Source organism: Prosopis cineraria, unplaced genomic scaffold (assembly GCF_029017545.1).
Source record: "Prosopis cineraria cultivar Desert tree isolate PC_DT_omini unplaced genomic scaffold, ASM2901754v1 PC3, whole genome shotgun sequence".
In the NCBI taxonomy this organism is placed as follows: Eukaryota; Viridiplantae; Streptophyta; class Magnoliopsida; order Fabales; family Fabaceae; genus Prosopis; species Prosopis cineraria.
Genome location: NW_026555334.1, coordinates 33,009,924 through 33,030,298, shown reverse-complemented (window position 1 = coordinate 33,030,298; position 20,375 = coordinate 33,009,924). Strand labels below are relative to the sequence as shown.

The 20,375-nt window shown below is 32.6% G+C and overlaps 1 long non-coding RNA gene across 2 annotated transcripts; it reads right to left on the bottom strand.

Annotated features, from left to right (window-relative positions):
- Positions 1-776: 776 nt before the first annotated feature.
- On the bottom strand, positions 777-10,369 carry LOC129307254 (uncharacterized). 2 transcript variants are annotated; one of them, XR_008592327.1, is made up of 4 exons: positions 10,283-10,367; positions 9,350-9,702; positions 7,007-7,173; positions 777-1,052 (listed from the first exon to the last, which is right to left on the bottom strand). It is a non-coding gene; the product is annotated as an uncharacterized LOC129307254 (long non-coding RNA). The 2 variants fall into 2 exon arrangements; XR_008592328.1 differs by lacking the exon at positions 777-1,052 and adding an exon at positions 6,142-6,259 and having other exon boundaries at positions 10,283-10,369.
- Positions 10,370-20,375: the final 10,006 nt, after the last annotated feature.

Genomic DNA, 20,375 nt, shown 5'->3' with positions numbered 1-20,375 from the left:
CGTATATGGGAATTTAGTTCAAGCAAGAAATGATGCTACAATCAAAAGATATTAAAGTAACAAAACAAATGGTAACTTTGTATTACATGTTCCGAGCTCCAAATCATTCTCTATTATAAAGCATTTGTATATGAGCTTTCATAATAAGCAATGAGTGATGTAGTGGATATGAAGCTTTTCAAAGGTATGAAGAAGAAATTTGCCACAGAAGGAAAAATACTTATAGCATAACATAAATGTGAGGGAGCTACCAACAGCAAAGACATGGTGCATCTAAGCAGAAGAGGAAAAGTAGACCCCCTATGATTCCATTTATGACCATTCAGATAAGGCATCAAATGATACAAATGTCATTAAGCCTTATAGGAGTGCACTACAAATATAAATTCGAGTAGCAAAGAAGCGACATCAATTTTCAATCAAAATATTATCATTTTATAGATAAGCCATATATGATATTTCGAAGGGATCGAAGGCATGCATGTAAGCAAAACTAGGACACCTTTGCATGTCATATTCAAGCCTCCTAATCCACATCACTCTTCCCATGATAAAAAAGGGCAACCAAATAAAGCATCAAATGATGCAACGATCATCAGTCTTTGCAATTGTGCTTACAAGAGAAATTTGTCAAATAAATATGTGAGAGGACTACCATGCAGCAAAGACATGAGAGGACTACCATGCATATTTAGATGAGGCACCAAATCATAAGATTGTCATTAAGCCTCATAGTAGTGCATTAATGGTCTATAGTCAAATGTCAAAGATACATATTAAAATCCAAAGCTGGTCATAAATTTCAAAAAATATATTGTTCTATATCAATCATTTCTATTTTTAAGTATAATTGAAGGTTAAAAATAGGCCTTCAAAAGACACAGAAGAAGCCTCATAGAAGAATATAATTATAAGAGAGAAGGATAAGATAACCTCATAAGGAAATTAATTTAAATAAAAATACTACTCAATTATCCTAAATATAATGATGTAACAAAACACAAGGCAGCTTTGCATTTCATGTTCAAGGCTCCGAATCATTCTCAATTATCCTGCATTATAAAGCATACATGTTAGGGAGCTATGATTAGCAAAGGCACAAAGAGTCTAAGCTGAAAAGGAAAGGTAGATCTCCCACGATTCCATTTATGCACATTAAGATTAAGCAACAAATGATACAAAAGTCATTGAGCCTCATAGGAGTGCATTGCAAATATAAATTTGAATACCGAAGAAGAGGCATCAAGTTTCAATCAAAATATTACCATCTTATAGAAAAACCATATATGATTATTTTAAAGGGTCCAAAGTCATACATCTAAGCAAAACTAGGACACCTTTGCATGTTGTGTCCAAGCCTCTTAATCCACCCTACTCTACCCACAATCAAACAAGGGCAACAAAATATAAATTCGAATACCGAAAAAGGGACATCAATTTTCAATCAAAATATTACCATCTTCTAGATAAGACACATATGATATTTCTTTTCAAGGGTCCAAAGACATGCACGTAAGCAAAACTAGAACACCTTTGCATGTCATATTCAAGCCTCCTAATCCACCTCACTCTTCCCACAATCAAACAAGGGCAACCAAATCAAGAATCAAATGATGCAACTGTCATCAATCTTTGCAAATGTGCTTACAAGAGAAATTTGCCAAATAAATACTTCTTTTGCAAATATGTGCAAGGACTACAATGCAATAGAGACATAAAGAGTCTAAGTTGAAAGCAAAATTTGAACCCTATTAAATATATTTATGCACATTTAGAGGAGCCACCAAATCATATGGTTGTCATTGAGCCTCATAGTAGTGGAGTGATGGTTTGTGATCAAATGTCAAAATAAGGAAATCAATTTTAAATAAAAATAATACAATTTCTCTCGCGATCCAAATATAATGATGTAAGAAAACACAAGGTGGCTTTTCATATCATGTTCAAGGCTCCAAATCATTCTCAATTATCCAGCATTTATAAAATAACGACATTGTGGAAGACAAGCTTTTCAAAGAGACATATTGAAGAAATTTGTCGACAAAGGACAAATATATAGCATATATGTAAGGGAGCTACAAGCAGCAAAGGCACAAAGAGTCTAAGAAGAAGAGAAAAAGTAGACTTCCTATGCTTTCATTTATGCACATTAAGATTAGGCCACAAAAGGTACAAAAGTCATTGAGCCTCATAGCAATGCATTGCAAATATGAATTTGAATACCGAATAAGGAACATCAATTTTCAATCAAGATATTACCATCTTATAGAAAAGCCATATATGATATTTTGAAGGGTCCGAAGACATGCATGCAAGCAAAACTAGGACACCTTTGCATGTCAAAGTCAAGCTCGTAATCCACCCTACTCTAACCACTATCAAATGAGAGCAACTAAATATAAATTCGAATACCAAAGAAGAGACATCAATTTTCAATCAAAATATTACCATCTTATAAATAAGCCACATATGATATTTCAAAGGGTCAGAAGACATGCATGTAAACAAAACTAGGACACCTTATCCATCCTACTCTAGCGACCATCAAATGAGGGCAACTAAATATAAATTCGAATACCAAAGAAGGGACATCAATTTTTGATCAAAATATTACCATCTTATAGATAAGTCACATGATATTTCCAAGGGTCCAAAGACATGCATGTAAGAACAACTAGACACCTTTGCATGTCATATTCGAGCCTCTCAATCCATCCCGCTCATCCCACAATTGAAACATGGGCAACCAAAACAAGCATCAAATGATGCAACAATTATCAATCTTTGCAAGTGTGCTTGCAAGAGAAATTTTCCAAACAAATACATGTTTGGCAAATTTGTGCGAGGACTGCAATGCAGCAGAGACATAAAGAGTCTAAGCTGAAAAGCAAAAGTAAAACCCCATTATATATATTTATGCACATTTAGATGAGGCACCAAATCATATAATTGTCATTGAGTCTCATAGTAGTGCATTGATGATCCATGGTCAAATGTCAATGTAAGGAAATCAGTTTTGAATAAAAATACCATCATTTGCCTAGCAGTCCAAATATAATGATGCAACCAAACACAAGGTAGCTTTGTATTTCATGTTCAAGGCTCCGAATCATTCTCAATTATCCCGCATTTCAATATAGTCGTTCATAATAAGAAACGAATAATGACGTTGTGACCAACAAGCTTTTCAAAGGCACATACTGAAGAAATTTGTCAATAGAGGACATAAATAAAACATACATGTAAGGGAGCTACATCCAGCAAAGGCATATGGAGTCTTAAGCTGCTGAAGAAAAGTAGACCCCTTATGATTCCATTTATGCACATTAAGATTAGGCAACAAATGATACAAAACTCATTGAGCCTCGTAGGAGTGCATTGCAAATATAAATTCAAACTGAAAAGGAACATCAATTTTTAATCAAAATATTACCATCTTATAGAAAAGCCACATATGATATTTTGAAGGGTCTGAAGACATGCATGTAAGCAAAACTAGGACACCTTTGCATGTCAAAGCCAAGCCTCATAATCCACCCTACTCTAACCACTATCGAACGAGGGCAACTAAAAATAAATTCAAATACCGAAGAAGGGACATCAATTTTTGATCAGAATATTACCATCTTATAGATAAGCCATGTGATATTTCAAAGGGTCCAAAGACATGCAGGTAAGCAAAACTAGGACACCTTTGCATGTCATATTCAAGCCTCTCAATCCATCCCGCTCATCCCACAATTGAAACATGGGCAACCAAAACAAGCATCAAATGATGCAACAATTATCAATCTTTGCAAGTGTGCTTGCAAGAGAAATTTTCCAAACAAATACATGTTTGGCAAATTTGTGCGAGGACTGCAATGCAGCAGAGACATAGAGTCTAAGCTGAAAAGCAAACATAAAACCCCATTATATATATTTATGCACATTTAGATGAGGCACCAAATCATATAATTGTCATTGAGCCTCATAGTAGTGCATTGATGATCCATGGTCAAATGTCAATGTAAGGAAATCAGTTTTGAATAAAAATACCATCATTTGCCTAGCAGTCCAAATATAATGATGCAACCAAACACAAGGCAGCTTTGTATTTCATGTTCAAGGCTCCGAATCATTCTCAATTATCCCGCATTTCAATATGGTCATTCATAATAAGAAACGAATAATGACGTTGTGGCCAACAAGCTTTTCAAAGGCACAAGATATTTCAAAGGGTCCAAAGACATGCAAGTAAGCAAAATTAAGACACCTTTGCATGTCATATTCAAACCTCTCAATCCACCCCACTCATCCACAATTGAACGTGGAAAATCAAATCAAACATCAAATGATGCAACGATTATCAATCTTTTGCAAGTGTGCTTACAAGAGAAATTTGCCAAACAAATACATGTTTGGCAAATATGTGCGAGGACTACAATGCAGTAGAGAGATAAAGAGTCTAAGCTGAAAAGCAAAAGTAAAACCTATTAAATATATTTATGCACATTCAGATGAGGCACCAAATCATATAATTGTCATTGAGCCTCATAGTAGTGCATTGATGATCTGTGGTCAAATGTCAATGTAAGGAAATCAGTTTTGAATAAAAATACCATCATTTGCCTAGCAGTCCAAATATAATGTTGCAACAAAACACAAGGCAGCTTTGTATTTCATGTTCAAGGCTCCAAATCATTCTCAATTATCCCGCATTTCTATATGGTCGGTCCTTCATAATAAGAAACGAATAATGATGTTGTGCACAACAAGCTTTTCAAAGGCACAAGATATTTTGAAGGGTCCGAAGACATGCAGGTAAGCAAAATTAGGACACCTTTGCATGTCATATTTGAGCCTCTAATCCAACCCATTCATCCACAATTGAACATGGGAAATCAAATCAAGCATCAAATGATGCAATGATTATCAATCTTTACAAGTGTGTTTACAAGAGAAATTTTCCAAATAAATACATGTTTGGCAAATATGTGTGAGGACTGCAATGCAGCAGCGACATAAAGAGTCTAAGCTGAAAAGCAAAAGTAAAACCCCATTACATATATTTATGTGCATTTAGATAAGGCACCAAATCATATAATTGTCATTGAGCCTCATAGTAGTGCGTTGATGATCTGTGGTCAAATGTCGATGTAAGGAAATCAATTTTGAATAAAAATACCATCATTTGCCTAGCAGTCCAAATATAATGATGTAACAAAACACAAGGCAGCATCATATTTTATGTTCAAGGCTCCGAATCATTCTCAATTATCCCGCATTTCTATATGGTCGGTCCTTCATAATAAGAAATGAATAATGATGCTGTGGACAACAAGTTTTTCAAAGGCACAAGATATTTTGAAGGGTCCAAAGACATGCAAGTAAGCAAAATTAGGACACCTTTGCATGTCATATTCAAGCCTCTCAATTCATCCCGCTCATCCCACAATTGAAACATGGGCAACCAAAACAAGCATCAAATGATGCAACAATTATCAATCTTTACAAGTGTGCTTGCAAGAGAAATTTTCCAAACAAATACATGCTTGGCAAATTTGTGCGAGGACAGCAATGCAGCAGAGACATAAAGAGTCTAAGCTGAAAAGCAAAAGTAAAACCCCATTAGATATATTTATGCACATTTAGATGAGGCACTAAATCATATAATTGTCATTGAGCCTCATAGTAGTGCATTGATGATCCATGGTCAAATGTCAATGTAAGGAAATTAGTTTTGAATAAAAATACCATCATTTGCCTAGCAGTCCAAATATAATAATGCAACAAAACACAAGGCAGCTTTGTATTTCATGTTCAAGGCTCCGAATCATTCTCAATTATCTCGCATTTCTATATGGTCATTCATAATAAGAAAAAAACAATGACGTTGTGGCCAACAAGCTTTTCAAAGGCACATAGTGAAGAAATTTGTCAATAGAGGACATAAATATAACATACATGTAAGGGAGCTACATCCAGCAAAGGCACATGGAGTCTTAAGCTGCTGAAGAAAAGTAGCCCCCTTATGATTCCATTTATGCACATTAAGATTAGGCAACAAATGATACGAAACTCATTGAGCCTCGTAGGAGTGCATTGCAAATATAAATTCGAATACCAAAGAAGGGACATCAATTTTCAATCAAAATATTAGCATCCTATAGAAAAGCCACATATCATATTTTGAAGGGTCCAAAGACATGCATGTAAGCAGAACTAGGACACCTTTGCATGTCATATTCAAGCCTTGTAATCCACCCTGCTCATCCCACTGTCGAACATGGACAACGAAATCAAGCATCAAATGATGCAACAATTATCAACTTTACAAGTGTGCTTACAAGAAAAATTTATCAAATAAATACTTGTTTAGCAAATATATGTGGGGACAATGCAGCAAAGACATAATGAGTCTAAGCTAAAACACAAAAGTAGAACCCTATTAAATATATTTATGCACATTTAAATGAGGCACCAAATCATATAATTGTCATTTAGCCTCATACAAGTGCATTGATGGTCTGCGGTCAAATTTCAAAGGAAATCAATTGTAAACCAAAATACTACCATTTGTCTAGCACTCCAATATACTGATGTAACAAAACACAAGGCAATTTTATATTTCACGTCACTTTGCCTTGTAGGAGGAGTGCATTATAGATACAAGTTCCAATGCCAAAGCAAGGACATCTATTTCAAATCAAAATAATGCATTTCTCTGGAAAGCACATATGTTGTTCTGACCAAACCAAAAGCACTCATGAAAGAGAAATTGAGGCAGCTTAGCTTGTAAAGTTCAAATTAATTTCCAAATTCAAACATTTGCTAACACAAATTTCCCAAACACCTCTTAATGGAATATAAACAGAAAAAGAAAGCACAATTTTTATTCATTTGGCAACTGAGATACACAACAGATTGTAGCTTGTTTATAACCCTGCATATAGTATCTTTTGAAAATGCATAATGATGTGCTTTACAGCAACAAAAAATAAAAATAAATAAATAAACAAATTACCAAGAGCTTTGCAAGATTTTGCTGCAGCTGATTGCCTTTCAGGGTTAAAGCCCTTCTCTTGAAATTTATGGGTGATATTGGCAACCCAAACACGTTAAGGCTGCAAAGCAAACCCCAACATCTATTTTTGCAGCTTGCATTAGGCGACTGATACTGCGCCTCAGGATCTGTGCATCGTTGAATCAAAATATTATGAGAAGATCTATATAAAGCCTCAGAAACAATCAACGCCAAACAGCAAGATAAAAACAAAAGGATGAAATGAGAATAAAATAAAATTAAAGTCAAAATAAATAAAAAGAGAAACAGATTTTTCTGCAGGAAATGCTAATTGAAAAGGTAAGGAAAAAAATACAACAACCGTTGAGCAGACTGTACCAGAAATTTCTCTTTCTTTTTAATGTTTCCGACGCACCAGGATCAGAGGCAAGTAAAATGCTCTACGCTAGTAGACTGGACTGGCCACTAATGCCGAATCTAAAATGATTTCCAAATCTGATTCAAGCCTTCAAGCGGTGCTTTTCTCATCCTGTTAGTCGACCATAGCTAGCACTGCCATGACACAGAGCACTGCGCTTGCACTAACGTGACTTGCAAACAACGCTGACGCTATATAGTCATATACGCAACGCTCGGGACCACCTCCCTTCGCTTCAGGAACAAAGACCAGAGAACAGAACTAGACAAGAAAAGCAAGAATCCATATATATATATATATACAACCATTCCGGTGGTGCACTGAAACAGAGCTTGGGCTTTCCGCCACAGGCCATGACACCCAAACCAACTGAGGGAAGTTGAATAAGCCGGATCGCAAGACATTGGTTTGCCCTTTTTTCTTTGGTGGTTCAACGGACGGTCGCCGAGAGATTTATTCCGTGAAGGCTGCAGAGATCGATCCATCTACCTGCTTGGCGCGAAAGGGAGAAAAGAGGGAAACTATTTTTTTTTTTAGCCGTTTGATCATTATATCGTGCCAGTCAAGCAACCCCACAATTTTACCCGCACCCGCAAAGGTCGGTGCTTGGAAATGACCGTTGGGATTAGGGTTTAAGAATTAGATGAGGGGGGCTCAGCTGCGCAGGTGCAATTGCTGGCTTCCGTTTTAAAGATGATTAAATAAAACTGGAAAAATTAAACTTTTAATTAATTATATTTTATAATAATTAGTATTATCTTTTAAAAAGTATCGTATTTATTCATTTAAAAAAATTAATATTCATCGTAATTGGTATCTTTTGAAAATCGATGTTTTCATATTTTAGCTCACCTTATTGTTAGAAATAAGATTAACTCTAAATAAAAAATTACTGTTATAAATTAACGATTAGCATTAAATAAATGCAACATCAGGATCAGGAATATATTAAAATTTAAATCACTAATTTAGAATATGAACCATTTTTTGACAATAATAGTTAATTGAAAGTGAATAATTAAATTAAAAAAATAAATATATACATTAAAGATTTCCAAATTGCTACTCCTTCATCATCGTTCATTCGTTCCTTATGTGCAAGGCAGGCTTATTGCAATATTCCCCACCTGGGAGACGAAATTTAGTGAGGCAGATCTAAAATGGCTACCGTGGGCCACCAACTTCTAGCCCATTTCCTTGCTTGGGTCTCTTCTTTTACAGCCCAAACATGAATGAAGCACTATTTTAGTTTTTCCTTCATAGTATTAAATATAGATATAGATATAGATATAGATATAGATATAGATTTTTTTGAGTCAGAAATCTAGAGATTGAGAGTATTATTAGTACCTCATTCAGGACAAAAAAATAAAGATAGTATTAGTACCTCATATAATATAAATATAATAAAATAGCTAAAATTTTAAATGTTAAAATTAATTAAAAGGATGCTATGCCCTTGCTGAAAAATTAGTAAAAATTAAAAAAAAAAAAAAACTCCCAACCGATCCAAAGCGGGAAAAGAAATCCGCGGTTTGTTTTTCAAGGAAAAAATAGTTCCCTCACATCGTTACACTCACACACACAGGCTCACAGCAAAGTAGTTCAATCCATTTAGCAAATCAGTTTTTTATCAACACAATAATAATAATGATAATAATAAAGGAACGGCAAAACAGTCAAGAACAAATATAATAAGGTTGGCACAGTATAAACAGTTTACGAGAGAGGTAAACAATATCAAAGAATCAGTAAGATCGAGAATATCATATCAAACTAAGATGTCAAGAAGATGGGTAGTAAACCAAAATGATTCCGTTGATTTGATCGTGAAGAGAAGTGTCAGAAACATCTCTAAAATAGATCTCAGACAACTTCGAGCATAGAAAAAACTGGCGCAGATACCAAACGCGAAAAACTTTTACCGTTGATTTTGGAGATTCAATCCCGTCAACTTTAATACCGTCGTCCACCGTGCTCAGTCGAGTCACCCACCGTTGTTTTCCCGTCGTTGTTTGTTTCGCGCATCTCCTTCGTAGAACGCTCCACCAGCTCCACAGAGCTCCCAATGCGGCGGCTAGGGTTTAGACTTCAATAGTTCAGATGAAAAATGGAAGAGGGCCCAAAGTTGTCCTGAAATTTCCTTGGGCCTAAGAATTGAAGTTGTTAGAGGCCCTTTTCATGGATTTGCACTCAAAAGATTAGAAATGATTTGTGGTTTGCGCCTCCATTTCCATTTTCCACCGCCTTATCCTCAACTCCATCGCGCTTAATAGACCTGTACAAAAACAAATAAATAAATAAACAAATACTAATTGGATTTATCAAATTAAAATACCTACGGTAATCCTCTGCATACACGGATATTAAATGATGAAAAATAATAAAATGCAACTTGATAATAAGTAGTTAAATAATTTCTTTTTGGCCAAATAGTTAAATAATGTTAATGGAGTTTCTTAAGTCACATAAACTTCCATGCACTCAAAAAAAAAAATGTTAATTGATCTTATTTAGGTTTATCGTAAATGTCTGAAAACATCTTTCAAACATATTGTTGGTCAAACAAATGTTTACCAAAAAGCACATTTTTTTCCATCGTATATTATAAAAATGATACGATTTTGAGAGTATTATATAAATATGTAAAATTTATAATTTAAACTTTCTAACCACGATTTTTGCCAAGCAGAATTATACATTTATATGATATCTGATATGCTTATGTAAACAAGTCAATGGTTAGGCTTGGGACTTATTTGATATACAGGAATTGCAAATAAGGAATGGATTCCTAAGAATCCCTATTCTAGTAAAATTCCCAAAATTTGATTTCTCTCTCACTCCTCCTGTCTTACCTTCTTCAACCAAGTCGCCATTGAGCTTCAGCCTTCAGTGTATAGCCACCATCAACCTTCAACCTTTAGATTTCATCTAGACTTTTAAGGAGACATCAACCGTGCTACAGCGACACACAAGGCTTTTTCAGGTTTGATCTCCATCCTTCACGCTCACTGCACCAAATGTTGTGGCGCAAGTTTAAAGTCTCACAAGCCTAACTTATTGAATTGGATAGTCCCTCGCACTATAAACTCTAGTTCACTTATGAGATTCTTTGACATGAGACTATGACAACTTCTAGTTCTTCATCTTGCCATGGCATCTAATTTAACCAGATATGGCTTATTCTCTATTATTTTTTACTTGTTTTTGAGAACTGGGCTCCTTCTGGTTTGTAAAATTGGTTGTCTGGACAGGGTAAGCTAATTGGAAGACTAAAGCATACCGGTGGCGGCGGCTTGATGCCTTGATGGTTGCAAATGGAAAGCTTTTGATTCGGGCTTCTCTTTTTTCTAATTTAACAAGGACGTTTTGGTCTTTTTATATTACAAGTATATATGCAGAATTAAAGATTATGCAAGGATTCCGTGATATATCAATAATAAATATATTAAATATTTTTGTAAACGTTGTTTGAGTTTAAAAAAAATGTCCTAATCTTAACAAGTTTTCAAAAACCAATTTACCTGAAGTTTTTTTATTAAAAAAAAAAATCAAACATGGAAACAAAGGAAAGGAAAACCAGCAAGGGTCATACGTCCCCAAATAGAACCGAAAATAAGAGCTAAGTCTGGAGGGTTGGGTTTGAAGGCCTTATTTAAATAAAGGTTTGGGTTTTAAAAATAATTTTTTTAAGTAATCAGGCTTGAGAGCTTGACCTTAATAAACCCTGTAAGAAAGAGCTCGAGTCCGAACGGCCCTTCAAATCTTGTTATGTTGTTGTTGTTGTTGTTTTTTTTTTTTTGATAAAATATGTGTTTAAAATCAATGACCTGCTCACCTGATCTTACACACATCATATTATTATTAATTTTAATTTATTTTAAAATTAATTTAATATAATTTAATAAATATCAATGTATAGAATAAAAATTTTGATATTTTTTATTTTTTTATAATTATTATATTTATGTATTTATAAAAAAATGAACTATTTTTAACTAAGATTTAAATTTTATTACTAGACTTTTAAATGCGTGTAGTTTAATTTCTAAAAAATTATAAAAATTTTATTTTTTTAATTTTAAAATATTTTAATCAATTTATAATGTTTAATTTTATTTTATTTTTTTATTTTTTAAAAAAAGACTTTCAAGCCTGACCATGAGCCCTTCACACGAGGGTCAAACTTAAAAAATAAGATTAAAAATAAAAAATTAAGATTTAAAGGTCAAGCCTATGAAAGTCAGGCTTGCCCGTATTTCCAACTCTACCTTCAAGTCAAGTTTTTAAATTTTTCTAAACATTATATGCATATCTCATATTTCCAACTCCAAAATTTATGAAAGTTCTGTATTATATACATTTTTTTTAATCTTGTCTCCCTTATTGTTAAACCAAGTTCCGTGATTAAACATATGTTAATTTTAAACCACAAATTTATTCCAGTTCTATGAAAGAAAATGTTCCTTCATACCAAAATAAAACATTGCTGCAAGTTAGTGGTGAGAGACAAAATTGAGTTGACAAGTCTCTTTCATGATTGATTGAGACAACGCGACACGGAGTGGGGCCTTGAGAAGTGGGTAAAAATAATGGAGAGGCATTTGCTTTTGGGTTGAGAGTAGGCACTATCAGGAAATGATGTGGGTGTGCCCACTCTTTGAGCCAATCACTAGCCCGAGTGGATCCAAAGGCCAATTCGGATAGTATGTCTATTTGATACCCGCAACGCACCTGAATCAAATCGTCCCCACATATCGCCGTCCCCACAAAACGCCTCGTTCCGATTCATCAATCTTCTTTACCATTCTTTTTTTTTTTTTCCGGTAGTTTATCTTTTATCTTTTTTTTAAAAAAAAAAGGATCCCTAATTTATTCATTTATCATAAAAAATTATCCCTAACGCGTGCCGTGTACACCAGAGAGACATATTCATAACGTCGGTGTCTGTTGTTGTGAAGTGTTTACGTCCTGGACTTTCAAATGCACTCCCTCCATCCTTTTATATATATAATATTTTTAATTAAATTTTATATATTAATAAAAATTTATTATTTAATTAAATTCACATAAAAATATAATAATTTTTCAGTTTTACCTTTTCATAATATCATAATAGTGATAGAAAAAAGATAAAATTATTTATTTATTTTATATTTCAAGATGAGAGTAAAAATGTTTAATAACTCCAAAATATTATTGCCACCTCTTCTATTTAATAAGGGAAAAAACTTTTAGAAAATAATCTATATATAAAAATAGAGGGAGTATCTATCAAGAGAGGTTTCATTGACTAACAAAGAGAAATCCTAATATTAATTGACTTCTCTAAACACACATGATTCAGGGCCGTGGTCTTATACCATGCGAGAAGATTTTTTTTTTTTTTTATCTTTTTGATATCACTAGTAAATGGGTGGTCATTATGGGCATACTCATTTCAAATGAGGTTGTTAGGTTGATAGCTTTCATTAAGCCCCAAAAAAAAAATATTGACTCTGGTCAACTTCTCACCCAACAGAGATTAAAGCTTTTATCAAAGACTGATAAAAATTTAACTGTCAGGTTAAAAGGTTGACATACAATGAATTTTCGTAATAAAGACTTTAATCCAAATGTTATTATTGTCTCCAACAAGACCTCCACAGAACGCTGCTCAATTCTAATCCACTGAACACTCCATGTGTCCAAGCATATTTGGATGGGTTCCATTTGAAATATGTATATATGTTAAGCCTTTCTTTCACCTCAAGGTGATCGTCAACTGATATATGGCCTCTCGGAGCAACATTTTGAAGTCGACAGAATAAAAAGCGCCTTGTCAATTCAGTGGATAGATAAGCTTTACATATATTTAATACTTATGGGCGAACGTACCACTGCAACGGAATCAGGGCTTCATCCATTCCCAATGTGACTAAAATATTGAATCAATTGTTATGTTTGTTCTCTTGGCTTCCTGCAATATGTCGTCCACGTCCTTTTTAAATCTTGCTTCCATTACCAAAAAAGTTGTGATTATGACTTTGGACAAAACCTTATCCACGTCTTTTTTAAAAAGTTTACTTTGATTTGTTTTTTCTTATTATAACTCACCACTTGCAACAAATTAAATCTTGCAGTATATTTGTTAACCATGCTTCTATCTCTTAGTTATAAAATTGATTGTAATTATTTTAATTTTTAGTTCAAGGTTATAACAATGAAAAAATCAAAAGAAAAATTATATGAAACTTGCAGTAGACCAGGAAATAATTAAGTTAAATGCCTATCCATCGGTGTATTAAAAATTTGAACATTCAATGATAAAATTCATAGTGCATACACACGCACGCGCGCTCTTGATGTGTGTGTACATGTACATGCGCGCGCGCGTATCACATGCCTGACTAACTTATGTTTCTTAAAAAATGAGAGTTAAATCCTTAAAATAATAATAATAACGGTTAGGCCTAGATAATTTTCTTAAAAAAATAATTGACAAATATCAATTCAAATAATTATAAATTTAATATTTTCAACTGTAAAAATATTTAAATTATAAATCTAATTTTAAATTTATAATTGAGATCCCTGTTTATAACCATTTAAATCTATTTTAAAAATAATTAGCTACCATTAATTTTTTGTAAGAGTCATTCATCCTATATTTTAGGTGGCAAGTATTTATAATTAATTATAAGAAAAATGACAAATGGGTTTTAAGCAGATTAAGAATTTGGTTTCTATTCTCATTTTTTATTTTTTAAAAATTATTTTGCAATATAGTTTTTAAAATTATTTTTCAAAACAAAACAAAAGAAAAATCTGTTTGGTTGTATTAATTTAAAAACAATTTTATAATTTAAAAATCGATCAATAGTAATGGTCATCAGTGGTTAATGGCAATGACTTATGATAATTATTGTTTAAGGTAAATATAATTTTTAATAATTAAATGTAAATATATTTTGAAAACAAAAAAAATAAAATGAAAACAAACTTAACATATTTTTATTTTTTATTTTTGAAAAACAAAAAATTAAAATAGTTTTGGAAATAACTAAATTCAAAAACACTTCCCCAAACAAGTTTTTTAATTTTTTTCGTTTTTGAAAACAAAAAAATATTTTTAAAAATAGAAACCAAACAAGCTTTAATTAATTCAAATTAAATCCTAATCAATTTTAAAATGTCAAACTTTAAGAATTTATAACTTTGATTCTCAATTTTGTACCTCATTGTGATGAATTTATAATTTATATTCTAAATTTTAACCAAAAATAAATTTATTTATTTTTAAATTATGTTAAAATTTAAAAAAAGTTAAAATTTATTATAATAAAATTATAAAATTAAAAGATGAACTTGTAAATTTTTAAAATTTAACACTTTAAAATTGATCGAGATTTAATTTAAATTAATTAGTTATATCCCACGCTAAACAACTGATGAGCCCAAGTTGAGAGTGGCCCAACCATTCTACAAATAGCAAAAATGGACAAGAGTTTTAGACGGTGAGTCAGAGTCACTGTATCGAAGGAATAATCAGAACAAGTACTTAACAAGACGGTTTCCTCTCGAACAAGGAGGCTGTAGTTAGGCAGTCAGCAATAAACAAACTAGAAGATTACTATGTAGCCCCTTGTTGGGCTAATCTGGCTCATAATTTGTGCTGATGATTTTCGTATTTTTTCATCAGCCGTTATTTTATTGGAAAGAAGCCATGGATGACGACAGTAATTCTACTTTTCTGCAAACCCTTGTCCTGTCTGATTAGTAGTCATCCAAATTTTTGGGGAAAAAATAAAAGAGGACCCGTCGCTGCATCTAAATGTCACTATTGAATGACTTTTGGTTGTTGTGCATAGATCGGTGGATTGCTAAGAGGTGTGACTGGCCACGCTAAAATCCCGAAAGGAATCCTTTTTTTTTTTTTTTTTGCCTTGTTGGACTTGAACAGATACAAGGAATCGAATTAATGATTCCCATCTTTAGTGCTATATAAATATTTTTGAATAAAAATGGGTAATTAGATATATTGCTCAAATCAAATAGCAACATACAATAAGTATCACAACTTACTCATTTCTAAACACCCTCTCATCATTTACCACCGCACAACGAGAAACTGGAGGATGATAAAAACTCGTAAAGGGGAATTCAAATCATGAATAATTCATTAGCCTCTCTATAAACAAAAGCATAATAAATAAACCAATCGCGCTGAATTAAAGTCCAGGCCTCCTGGATTACGTCCTGGAAGGGATAATCACTGATGTCGTCTCTGAACAACATATTCAAGGCTTCAATACAATCGCTGTTAATGCCTTGAATCTCTGCAATTGTGGGAATCTTCTGTGTCTCGCATGTGCATGGCTGAGTAGTATGTCGATTAACCTGAGGAACAGTATGACTATTATTAAATCATAAATTATAATTTTTAATTTATTTTGTTATGTATATACTCTAGTTGCCAACATGGTTAGCTAGTTGTTCCGTTACATTAATAGTCAATACATAATCGATGCTTAAAATGACTTGTTTGGTTTGTTTCAGTCGTATTGCTCCAACTTATTCAAAGTGTATTTAATGGTTGATTCAATGTGGAGCGCCTGTGACGTTAATCCGAATAGGATTGTCGGATGGGGATGTGTGTTGTAGTTTTAATATATTTTTTTTCATTCAATCAACTATGTGCATGATTCACACCCATGTTTGCGAGGTGCATCGTACCTTTTCTTAAGATTTTTTATTTTTGGAGAAAAATAAAAGTGTTTAGCTTATATCTGTCCCAATTGATCCAATATCATCTCAATTATATTGGGATAAGTCTCATCTTAGCTCAAAAATAATCAGGATAAGACTTTACGAGACGAGACAAAAAAGGAGTTCGAGACGAGATAAGATATGAAATTACTATCGGGACATCTCTTTCCATCCCAAATATTATATATATATATACAAATATTATTTTTTATTTTAAAAATATACATTAAATATACTAATTATATTAATTATATCAATTATAATTTCAATACGTGTAATTTTTATTTAAAACTAAAGTTTTTTATGTTGTTAATTTTAATAACATAGATTAAATAGGGCAATATCTTTCTTTATAATATATTAATTATATCAAAATAATTTATTTTTATATCTATCTATTTAATAAAAGAATAATAATTTGATATTGTGCTTAGTTTGCTTGTTGTTATTGCTCTTATAGCGTAAAGATCACTTGTAATTATTATTATGATGAGTAGTTGTAATTAATATAATTCAATAATTGACTTTAAATTATCGTAATTTATGTACTTGTATTGTTTTGATTTTAAATTTAATAAATTCTATGATTTAAAATTTTAATGAATGTTATTTTCTAAATTTTTCTCCAACATTGTCTGATTTATCGAGATGGTAGGACGTCTCAATCTCGTGCCAATCCTGTCCTGATTCCTAATGGTATGGGACAACTTTCAAAATGAGATATGATATAAGATAAAAATTCAATCCTAATTTTTTTTTAGAAACAGGATATGAGATAGAAGTGTTTCGATACTATTTGAATACCTTAAAAAAATATTATATTAATAATATCTGAAAAAAATTTGTCATTTCCGCATCTAGCAATGATGACCATATAACCAATCATCGTTATGAGCGGATTGAGCTAATTTCTAGTGATCTTCCCATGTGTTGCATGGAATTTGACAATTGAGCTTTTTTTTTTTTTTGGGACAAAGAGTGCTTTATTTATTAGTTCCTTATTTGTAATGACAATTGGTCAAGGATATACTACGACAAATCTTTTTTTTTTTTGGAGGATGAAGTGTAACGTGTACTCTTTTATGTTAAGGAAGAATTACATTAAAGTTTTATGTAAGAAATTTAATTGCTATAAAATTCAATAACAATTGAACTATAAAGATTGACAATTAATTGTGTTGTCAATTTTTTTAATTCAATTGTCAATAAATTTTGTAGTGATTAATTTTTTTTTTTGTATGAGATTTGAATGTAATTCTCCCTCAGGCTAAAACGTCTCTTTCTTTTATTGATGGGAAAACTACTAAGAAGGACTAAGAGGTAAATTTTATTTTGAAAAAAGGCCTAAGATCCTTCAAGTGAATTAAGATTAAGATTATAGCCTAAATCACCTAATTTTAATTTATTTTCATAAATAGATATGAAAATCCTGTTAATTTTTAAAAAACCTTATTAATTATTCCTATAAGATATTGAAATGCCTTAAATTTTTAAACATAACAAATGTAAAAGAATGCTTCAAAAATTTTAAACAAAGGGAATATCTTTTTTCTGAATGATTATGAAGATTAAAGAATGTGATTATAATTTTAATTTTCATTACCGTGTTATAGAACTTTTGTGTTTGGTTGGATTGTACATTTTAGACTTTAGAACATTTAGATTTTTTAGATTTTTACAGTGCAAGTTGAACTTTGTATATGATGACGTGAAATATCATTTTTGTTGGTAAAAAATGAAAAGATAAACATTAACCATCAAAGGAGAGCCAGTCTAATATAGCAGTAAACAAGAAAGAAACAAAAGCAAAAGGAACAATCAAAATGATTCAAGAAAAAGCAAGACGTAAACAAAAAAAATCCTAATATCAAATCTTGGATAATAACAAGGACCTTGTCTAGGAGAAGAACCATTAAGGTTGGGGCTTAGAGGCTCATTTTGAAGGACACATCCCTTTAGCCACAACTTGATTAGTCCAATAAGTAGCTTGGCAAGGATATCTTTGGATCTATGGAAAGCAACACATGATTAATGGTTTACTGAGATTTAAAACAAAATTCATAAAGGTTGAATAATCTCACGTAGAACAAAATACTTCATAATCATAGCTAACAAGCTCAACTAATAGGAAGCAAAGCAACATCAAGATTAAAAGAGCCCCACATAGATACACCATACCATCTTGCATAAGAGGTCAAGACAACTCCTTCATAATCCAACTAAACTTATCGACATAAAAAACACCAAAATGTTCATATCCAGGAGGCACCAATTGCAAATCACCTTGATTCTATCACCATTAAGCCTAAAGGAACAAGTAGAACCAAGATCACACAAGAAAAAAGTACTCCCCCCAAATAAATCAAAAGACATTTCAGCCAAGAGGTGGAGTCAATCAAACTCAAAGCCTATGGTGGAAAACTAGATAAAATCACCAAACTTCATTAGAAAAGTAGGGTTGGAGTAGAGTCGAAAGGAATGTATTTATAGGGAGGTCAAATTCCTTCCAATATTGGGTCTTAGGCTGTTCAAAAACACCCATCTCTTCATATTTCTGACAAATTACGTTCGTCCTACTGTCACTAACCATCAGAACCCCCAACCCATCATCGCAGCAAATTGCTTCCATTGACTCCCCTCCCTTAACTCGGCTACTCAAAGAATTACACCCACCCAACAAACATTGAGAGGAGAAGTGTTAAGACCAAGCCACAAGGCAGTGCTGGAAAGCTCCCAAGTGAAGAGGTGAAAGAGCCTTCCATGAAAGAGGGAAGAGTTGAAACGGGCATGGACCTTTGCGGCGCTCTCGCGTGTTTTTGTGGCTTAAAAATATATTTAAAAAAAAAATAAAAGAATTGGTTGAGTTTACAGGCGCCTCAAACCCGAACAATTAGGAGCAATTTTCACAAAAAGTAAGTGAGATCACGAAAATAGAAGGTTTGGATTACGACAAAAGCCAAGCCCATTATGTTTTAACTTAATACTAATATTTTAAATTTGATTTAATTAGATATTTAGGTAAAAAAATTATTTTACTAGCAAGCTCTGTCTCCCGGCCGGTGCCGCCGGCGTACATGTTCAGTGAATTCTGGGGACCATGGCTGCTTTCTATCAGCTCATTGTCGGAACTCCTCATGTTTCTGTACTGATATTCATGAATCATCGCACTTGATGCTGCACATTAAACCAAGCCATGCAGATTCGTTTCGAAAAAACAAAGCGATGCGCATCTTGTCAGGATTTACGTCATGCCCATGCGTTCTTTTTTCTTTTTCCTTTTTTTTTTAAATCTTGCGAAAACTATCACTAGAACATTGACAAAGTCACTGAACTCTCCCTGAGATTTTTTTTTTCCGTTAGGAAAAAATATTCAAACAAATAAAACAGTACTTTAAAATAATTTCCATTTTAAAGTTTAATAACAAGTGAAATTCAAGTGCTTTAATATGTCTTAATACACGAGTATTTAAGTCAATGAATATTATAATTCACCCACAGTTTAGTCTTTCTTCATACAGCAATGAGTTTTGAGATACATCACACATGCATGGAGTGTAAAAGAATTTCCTTTTTTTTTTAAAAGAGCTTTTTTTTTGGGGGGTAAATTGCCAAATTCCATTTTTAAAAGAGATAATTATTCAAGAGTCAAGTTATCAAATTATCAGACGGGGGTGAATAGTGAAGGACCATTTATAGTGATCTAATTATCAAATATAAACGATCAATCAGAAGAACCAATAATGCGAGGATTCCAAGGGTTATGCAACAGAAAGGAAGAATGTGATGATGCGAGAGGAAGATTTTTTTCCCAGACCTTGCATCCTAGGAGTCGCCTCCTTGTATATATCTCGTTTTCTTGAAAGAAAAGAACAACGAAACGTCGAAGTCTCGATGCCTCTAATAAAAAAAGAAAACTCCACTCGTGTATGTCTAATTTCTGCGCAACAAAAATAGGAAATAAATTTATTTATAATAAATAATAAAAAGTGACAAATATTGGTATTAGTACTGTACTACTAAGAATACCTGCCTCCCAAATGTTTAGGCGAGATATCATGACAAACAAAATATACGAGGTTAAAATTTGACGTAGCTAACGCGGCCAGTGCCCTTGGTCAAAAATGGGGGGTTAAATGAAGTGGGCAACAGTTAAAAACACACAAAAGGACAAACAATACGCGCTTATTAAGCTCGCTATTT